The sequence below is a fragment of the Ostrea edulis genome, chromosome 4 (genome assembly GCF_947568905.1).
Source record: "Ostrea edulis chromosome 4, xbOstEdul1.1, whole genome shotgun sequence".
NCBI lineage: Eukaryota > Metazoa > Mollusca > Bivalvia > Ostreida > Ostreidae > Ostrea > Ostrea edulis.
The window spans coordinates 78,791,497-78,800,793 of NC_079167.1; the positions used below are offsets into that span (position 1 = coordinate 78,791,497).

At 33.9% G+C, this 9,297-nt stretch overlaps 1 pseudogene; it reads right to left on the reverse strand.

The window, feature by feature from the left end:
- Positions 1 to 4,920: 4,920 nt before the first annotated feature.
- LOC130054331 (uncharacterized) lies at positions 4,921 to 8,606 on the reverse strand (annotated as a pseudogene).
- Between the last annotated feature and the right edge of the window lie 691 nt (positions 8,607 to 9,297).

A 9,297-nucleotide genomic window follows, 5' to 3' on the forward strand; every position in this document is an offset into this window, starting at 1 on the left:
TATGTATTCAAAACCATGTATTCCAAACCGTTTCTCTGAGATTTGTAAAACTTCTGTTGAAGATGAGTTACATTCTAGATATGACTGCTTTATGTATAAATATATAAGAAAGAAATATTACCATTTGAACATCTACAATTCAAATGATGATATATCAAAGGGAAACCGTTGTAAATTACTATGCAACCTTGTCCATGCTGTTCATGCTGGAAGGTTATGTGAATTTTTATATGAACATTTTGACTTGTGCAACAAACGCAAAGTATCAAAGTGATATGGTTATACTAATATTATATGCAATACTAAATTACATACATACAGTTTGACGTCACATGTACATGTCAAATAAATATACCTGTATTTATATATATGCATATGAACCGTAAGTATTTAGTTTGTTATCATTATATATCTCATATTCAGATATTATGAGCTCTGTTTACTTGATCAAGATATAGGGCTCACAGTGGGTGTGACCGGTCGACAGGGGATGCTTACTCCTCCTAGGCACCTGGTCCCACCTCTGGTAAATTCAGAGATCCATGTTTGGCCAACTCTCTATTTTGCATTGCTTATAGGAGTTATGAGATTGACCAATGTTCGTTATCTTCACCTTTCAATAGACGTTTTCGACTGGTCGTTTTTCTGAAGTAACAGAAAATTGTTTAGATAAATTTTCATTCGACTGGTATTTCGTGATGAGTAACAAAAATCCGTAGAGTACAAATCTCATCGAAGAAAAGGGCGCGATGAGTAGGATCATGTGATCGAAAAAAAATGGCGGAGGGAGACGAGCACAAGTCGTAAGTATTTTTCACTTGGCTTTTTGTCATGCTATTTTAAAGGTATTTCATAATAAAATAGATGTAATTGAAATAAGAATAGATAAGAATTTTTTCCCTGAGCTTATGACGTCAAACAGACGCTCAGAACTTTTACTATGGACTTACTTTGAGTGAGTCCGAAATTCCTTCAACAGTAATGGGCTGTTTCGTCACGTGCATATGATGTATATTATATCATATTGTATTGTACTCTTCACTGCATAGCATTTTGTTACAGGTTCTGGCAAGAAGTTCAGCTAAATTATCCGGATGGCTTCTCCTTTAAGCAAGTGTTGGACCAAAACACAATAAGAAGATTAGAGAATGGAGGTAATTTTTGAAAATTCTAAATGAAAGTGATAGGTACTGTAAGTGTTATGCAGATTAATTAAACTTTGAAATGGCAGATGAAATGTACAACTTTTATAGTTGAATCCAAACACATTTGTCCATATGATATCACTGATTTCAGGCATTTAGCTGTTGTCTTTTACTACAAAAAGATTGCCGAATTTAATTAATAAGAATAATATTATAATCTCGGTTGTCATGCAGATTCAAAGTAGTGAAAACATTTTCTGATATAAATAATAGGATAATCTATCTTTTAATCACTGCATTTTTATCTATTATAATTCACTTATCTCCAGATGAAGAATTACTAGCACAAATGAGAAAAAATTATGAGGAGAGTCAGGCATCTAAAGTTAATGCAACCATGACAACAGAATGTACAAATTTTCTTGAGGATGAAGCAAGCAAGTAAAGGAAAGGTGCAAATTACTATTTTAGAAACTGGATTTATTAAAAAATATTGAAATGTTTAGAAGGGGGGGGGGGTGTTGCTAAAATTTAAAGGATTTGTAGGAAGTAAATTTAGCAAGTTAATTGGTTGGATTTTTTTCTTAGACAATTCAGGATGTTAAGGGAATTTATGAATACACTGTATTTGCTTGGACATATATATACTTAGGTAGTCCTCAAAAATTTTTCCATTGTAGATATGTGCCTGCATTCAAGGAAATGCAGAACTGAAGGCATTTGCAGAATTTTTAATCGTAACACTCAATGTATACATATGATTGGATATTTTAAACTATTTGGTACTTTCTATAGTTGTTTGGGAGGTTGGTGTTACCCAGAACACGCCCCCCCCCGTTAAAATTTTCAAATTGAAGGTAAATCGTGGTCGTTAAAAGAAGCAAGTAATAATTTTTCCACTCTCAAAGACATATAAAACAAAATATTTCAAATTGCTACCTTTTATGGGAGAACGTATATCCTGAATATTGTGTCATTTTAAATTATTCATTTTACCTCATTAAAAAGGACAGAAAAAGTAGTACAACTGACTACATAGGAGACATATTTCAAGTGCTATAAAATCAGAAGGCACTTGGGACCTCAAGACAGGAAAAGCCCCCAAGCCCCCCCCCCCCCCCCTTGAGAATAAAACTCGCAACCTTCTTTTTCCTTTTACATAAGTAAACATTTTGTTTCAGGCGATATTGAAGATTCCTCTGCCAGTACCTCTTTAGGTGAGACTACTAGTATGTCATGTAACAATGCATGCTGGAGTAGAGAAGCCACTGAGCTTTTGATTCATCTGTATGAAGAATATGAAGAGAAAATGGAGGATCCAAGAAAGAAGAAAAAAAGATATTTGGAAGTTAATTACACAGGGGTTAAAAAATGGTGGCTTTGAATTTTCGCAGACCAAAGTGGAAGGCAAATGGAGAAGTTTAATCGCTTCTCATAAAACTCTGAGGGATAATAAAACTAAAACTGGGCAAAAACGTAAAACTTTTCAACATTTTGAAAGAATAGATGCCATTCTGGCTAAGCGTCATGATGTTCATTCATTATTGTTATCGGGTTCCGATGTAAATACATCAACAGCAACTGTTACAAAATTTAGCACCAAAGTTGATCATTCTCTGTTAGAGTCGAAAGAGAAGGAGAATGATTTCAAGGGAGATACAGACTCCAGCACTTCAGACAAAGAAAGGGTGGCCTCTGAAACTTCTCCCGAAAATAGCAGAAAAAGCACATCTGCGTCAGCATGCAGACGACGTGAAAAAAGAAAGTTTGCTAGTACTTCAGAATCAGGTACAAAGTTGATAGAAGTTGTATTAGAAATGGAAAAACAAAGAAAGATTGAAAGGGAGGAAAGAGAGAGAAAAAGAGACGAGCGAACAAAAGAAAAAAATGACCTCTTAAGACAATTTTTGGAAATTATGAAAAACAAATAGAATGATATTCATGTATTGAAAAGGACTATATCAGCAGTATATTTTCTTTTTCAGGTTGCTATAAAATTTGTGAATTGCCACTGCACATTTTGAAGACAATTTTTGAGTTTGTTCAAAGGGATGATCTTAATTGTAAATTGTTTTTAGTTTGTAAAAAGTTCAGAAATGTAGTCTACCTCACAAGAACTGAAATAATCATTCACATTGAAACATTTACAATTGACTGTGGCATGAAGTTGATGCCAGACTTGGAAAAAGTGACAATAATTGGACTAAGTGGTGGGCAGAAAACCAGTAATATACAGACAATTATCAACTTATTTGATGTGAACTTTCAAAAACTTGAAAGTCTTTTCCTGAAAGGATTTTTTTTTAAAGAATAATTTTTTTCAGTTACTGAGTTCTTTGTCACATGTAGAGTTACGGGTTTTGAAATTTGTGTTATGTGATTACAGAACAGTTGGAGAACCGAAATGTATTCTGGAAATAATTCCCACTCTTAGATATTGTGATGTTGCATGCAATTTGGAAACTGTTTTGGACTATCATGTTTTTGCAGAAATAGCCAATGAATTGGTTGGTCAGGCGAACTTAAATATGAATACTTTGGAAACGTCTGCTCAGACACAAAAGAGCAGAGTACAGAGCTAAGTGGCCAACAGGGCAGCTGTTTGTTAGGCTGGATTTGCTGCATTTTACTAGATTTTAGCAAAGTCATATTTGTTGAACATTTGAATTGTTTGCTGTAAATTGCTATTCAATGTAGAAAAGATCACTTACCATTGGGGTCATTTGTGGCTGAATTTTACTAGATTTTAGCAGTCATGTTTATTTAACATTTGAAATGTTTACTGTGAATTCCTAGTCAATGCAGAAAAGATGATATGGGTATTTTCTGGTCAGTTGTTTTATACTTGAACGTTTATTCATGTATAAACATTTTTGTATTTTTATTATTTTTCAGTTTCATTTGTCTATATTACTTTACATATGAATAAGATTATTCAAATGTACAATTGTCTATATTTTTTCTGCAATTTTTCTTTTTACAAATTTTGCTCAAGTAGAGTTTACATTTTCTGATGCCATTTTTAGTTATATTTCTTATTAAAGAATTACAATTTTATGTCATTTTCAGAGTTCTCATTTCTCATAGGATATGAAAGTAAAAAAGTCCCGATAGTCTCAACCAAGTTTGTGCACATGACTGTAAATGTTTACCATCTGTGTATGCTACTGTACAGTTGTACATTAACATGTATTTGTAAAGTTCAGTGAACTTTGATAATATTGCCTGTATGGCAAAATAATCAGAGCAGTTAAGGAGGAATACTACACTAGAGAAATTTGATAGTATAAAAAGAAGATGGGGGATTTATATTGAAAAACTTCCAAAATTTACTCTATTTAGTCAAAAAATGTCGTTTTAGTACAAATTAAAATGAAATAAAATTTAAAACTCCTCCTGGATTTGAACCAGCGATCGACAGATTATGTGCTACCTTAATAAGCAATTAAATCCAACATGAATAGACAAATATTGCCGATAGTTTTATTTGAGTTTTAAAAGGAAGTTGGCCATTATAATGATGTAGTACGCCTCCTTAACCCTGCTTTCATTTAGAGTGCTCAAACCTTACTTTGTGGGTTTAAATTCCATTGTATCAAGTGTAAGAAAGTCGAATAAGGTCTCGGATGAAACCGCAAGAACCATAGTCCAATGTTAATTGCTCAAAGATGGCAATGAAAGAATCTGCATTCTGCTTGGATTTGAATATGTATATTAAATTGCACATAGATCTGTATCTCCTTCATGTGAATGAGAAAAATTTAAAAGACACAAAGTATTTTGAAGTTTTATTATTTTCATCAAATGTTGGTTAAGTGAAAATTAACATTCAATATCTGCTAAAAGAACATGCTTTTTCATCTCAAATAAAAAAAATTATCTTGGAATTCAATGTACACTTAAAATGTTACATACTGGAAATAGTTAAAATGGAGTGAAATATGATATAATAAAGTTTTGTTCTCTATTTGGACAGTTTTCCAAAATACACAAAACACATGTGGTGTTTGACAATTGTCACATTTCAACCCCATATAGTACATTTATTCATGTTGAGAATGAAATAGTAAAGCTCTTGCTATCTGAAGTATCTTTACTGATCCCCGGTAGAGTAAATTCTCATCAAAATTTTCTGCATCTGGCAATTGTTAAGGTACTGGGTCGTCATTAAAAAATTCTCGAAAGTTATCATCGTTCATGATGCAAATATTGTGCAAAATGCATCCTGTAACTATTGTGTGTATGATGCTCTCCACTTCATTTTGATTGATGTGTTGCAGTCGAGTAAAACGTCCTTTCAATAGCCCAAATGCCCGCTCAACAGTGATGAGTATACTGCTGTGTGTATAGTTGTAATGCAGCTGCACATTTGTAAGACGACCATTGTCCCTAAAAGGAGTCAATAACCAAGACATGTTAGGGTATGCAGAGAGGCCCCTAGTAAATATCCCTCGCCACATAATGCTTGACCATCCTGAAAGAGTGGTGATTGTCATAGAACTCGAGCATCATCCACTTTCCCAGGAAATCCAGCAAATATGTTGGTGAATCTTAAGGGTGACGGACATAATTCGTTTCTACAATAGAGATTTTATTCAAATTTTAATATAAGGTAAAGCATGCATTAATGAGTTAAATTCAATGAAAATAACAAATGAAAATCGCATTTGATTTTCAGCGGGGGCGTTTCAAAAGTTTACTATGAAGTAGTCGTAATTGCAAAGGAAATATAGGGAAATTTCCAATATGCAACATAAAAGTTAAAATTTTTAAAATTCTACAATAGAGTTTTATACCAAATTAAAGAATGATTTTAAAAAGACAATAAGCTTACTAATTATAAGAAAAAAAGTATGAGTCATCGGCAATTCTTTTTCAGGGGAGCATGTCAAAGGACGATTTTTGGCCAGTTTTCAAGGAAAATGTCATTGAAAAAGAAATGGATAGGTTTTCTACTTGTAGTTTCATACTTTTCCTTTATACTAAATAATCACATGGATTACGGAAAAGTTCACCAATCATATGTAAACACTGAGTCATTGCATAATATTCCAGGGGTGGTGTCAAAATATGTAATGAGTGAACTGTCACAAATTCAATAAATCCTATATAGAGTTCAGTATGCAACTTAAGACAACGGATTTGTATATAGTGTAGGCCTATATGTAATGTGCATATTTTGTTTTCATTTTCATGATCTTCAACCTTTCTAAATAAATTCAAAATTTCAAATGTTTGAATAAAAGCATACATATATTATATTGATAAAAGATCAAGTACATGACTTATCCGACAGTTTCAAGATAGGATCTAACATGTACTTCAAGTGTCATCTTCATCTATAAGATTTTTCTGATGAACACTCTCAGAAACAAAATTGACTTTTATTCCCTGAAACATTTTTATAAGTTAAGCTTAAGAGTAGCATAAATCTATTTTAATAAAGCATTTCTGATATTTCTTGTAGGCTACTTGTATTGAATGTAAATGCATATATACACGTTTTTGTAATACGGTGGTACATGTACATGTTGATTGGCACTTGCAATCTCAGACGCATTATTCTACCTAAATGTATTTTTCTCTACATCAAAAGGTAACGATCAGCCGACTATTTTCGCCAAAATATATGTATCTCTGTCGTGTGATCGGTTCTGTGCTAAGATCTGCGCAAGGATGATAGTCTTCAAACTACAAAGCCCAGCGGCGTATTCAACGTCACAACTATAACAGCTGTTCCCAACATTATGACAGAACGATTTGTTGGTTTTTTTTTTGGTTTTTTTTTGTTTTGTTTTTTTTGTCGGAAGAGGAATTATTTTGCTTTGGTATAATAATAAAATATCTATCCAATGGGTAGGGGGCGATAGCGTGTTTATTGTCAGCCGAGAGAGAAACTTCCCCGGCCCTGCCTCTGTTCTTCGGTTGTTGTTGATTGATACGGTTTTAGTCATTATTTCTTTGTCGTTTTAATGAATGGTCGAAAGATTTCAAAATATAACTCTATCCTCTTTTCCGCAGTTGGTTGTAAATAGATATTATCGTCGGTTTTTTAGTAATACGCTTCTGGGGCATGCCGTAAATCGTTAATTGTTTATGGAGTAATACAGTAATTACTATTGATAAGAATATTCATGATATAAACTATATTCGGAAGTAAAATATATAATAATGTGATGAAAAAATTGCAGCGACGTCACAATGCACGGAGACTGTAAATAGCGATGTGCGCGGCTTTCTGCGCAGAAGTGCAAAATTTCGAATTAGGTCTGTCGTCCTTTTAAATCCTCTCGAACTACCCCTTGCAGAACAATGCAATAATAATCCTTACGATTATAGTAGTCTATTCCTCTGATTGATGGTTTTTTAATGGAAATGTGTGTTCCATCAATCTTTCCAACAACACCTGGGAAATGTTTTAATTCCATGTACATATCCTTCATTTCTTGTTGCTCTTGAGGTGTAGGCCATGAAATAATTATATTCAAAAGATAATCGTGTATAAATGTTATCAAATTACGTATTGCATAGGAGGCCGTACTTTCGCTCACACCAAATCTGTCAGCTATGGCTGCATATTTATCCATGCTAGCCATGTACCACAAGAATATTAAGATGCGATCTTCTAAAGGTATTTGTGGCGATCCTCCTGTAGAATGTCTGCATAGAATCCCTGATACATTCTGTTCAACACATATCTCAGAAATTTTACCTCGGAGAGATTCCACACTTATTCTGGAGACCCTGAAGAAAGTTTTAAATTCATGAACACGAAAGTGCAATGCAACATTGCCTGTGTAATTCTTCTGTCTGTGTCTCTCTTGTGGTAGGATACACTGGTTTGTTGATGAACTAAAAGAATATGAAATACTTCAGAATTCAGCCTAATAGTTTAGGATTTTATTTATGAGTATCCAATATTTAAAAACTGAATAAGTAGGCTTCCATTCTATTTCTATCCTAAAAGTACTGTTGCCCAATCTTGTAAGTTGTAACTGTTATTGTCAACTGGGGAGGGGGGGGGGGGGGGGGTTCATACCGACACCCCTTAAAAAATGCCTCAGAATTTTTTGACATGCGAAAATTACTCAAATATAAAAAAAAAAAAAAAAGAAATGGGTCAGACCCCCCACCCGCGCTAGATCCGATGCTGAAAGTATTGTTAAACAGAAATTCCTGTCTTACCCACTCTCAATCGTTCTTTTATCTATGGACGTTTGCTGTTTGCGGCTGTAATTCCCATTACTGGCATTCATGAAATAAAGGGTAAGACTGAGGAATTTCGGAATAACACGCATTAGCTGTTACAGGACTACATACGAATCTACAATACTTACAAAAGTAGCAATAACGAAGATCCAATGTTTTCTTCATCGCTATCTTCCCCATCGCTGGTATCAGGGTCTTCAATAATTAAAAAAGATGCTGTTTTCTCTACCAGATCCATATAGTCTATGAAGCGGAAGTGACGTATCCTACTTTCATTTTTATAGATTATCGACGTTTAGTCAAATTTCTGTTCGACTGGTACATCTCCGTTTAGTAAATTCCTTCTTCTGCGCAAGTGGGCGGAGCTTATTTTTATTCATCGGAAACGTACCAGTCGAAAACGCCAATTGTGTAGTATGATTGTAGGCCAACATGTTTGGTGAATCAATACATTAGATTAAAAATATTCAGGTAGGGGCCAATTACGTTCACTTGGACCTATTTTAAAATGTATTGTTTCTTATTTAGGCAGTCTCAGAACTCAGTCAATTATGGATGGAAGGCCCTTGGCTCCTTTGGATTTCTATATATGTGTTAATGCCATTCTAATCTACATTCCAAAAGTTGTTTATAACTTGACACCCATAATAAGTGTAAAATTACTATTCTTAAACGACTACATACCCTTGTTGCAGAAACTATCTAAGTAACCGGGTGTAAAGCCCTCCAGGCAAGACCCAGTGATTGGATTACATGTCATACTTCTGCAATGACTGCTTCAGTGATTTCCACAATCTTTGCCGTAGGATCCCATGGAGCATTCTAGAATAACATTAAGGGGAAACGATATCAAATTAATTATTTCTTTCCCCAGCTTTTCCTACATGACAATAAACATTTAGGTAAGACGTAGATAAAGACATCTGTACTTGTATTTTAAAAA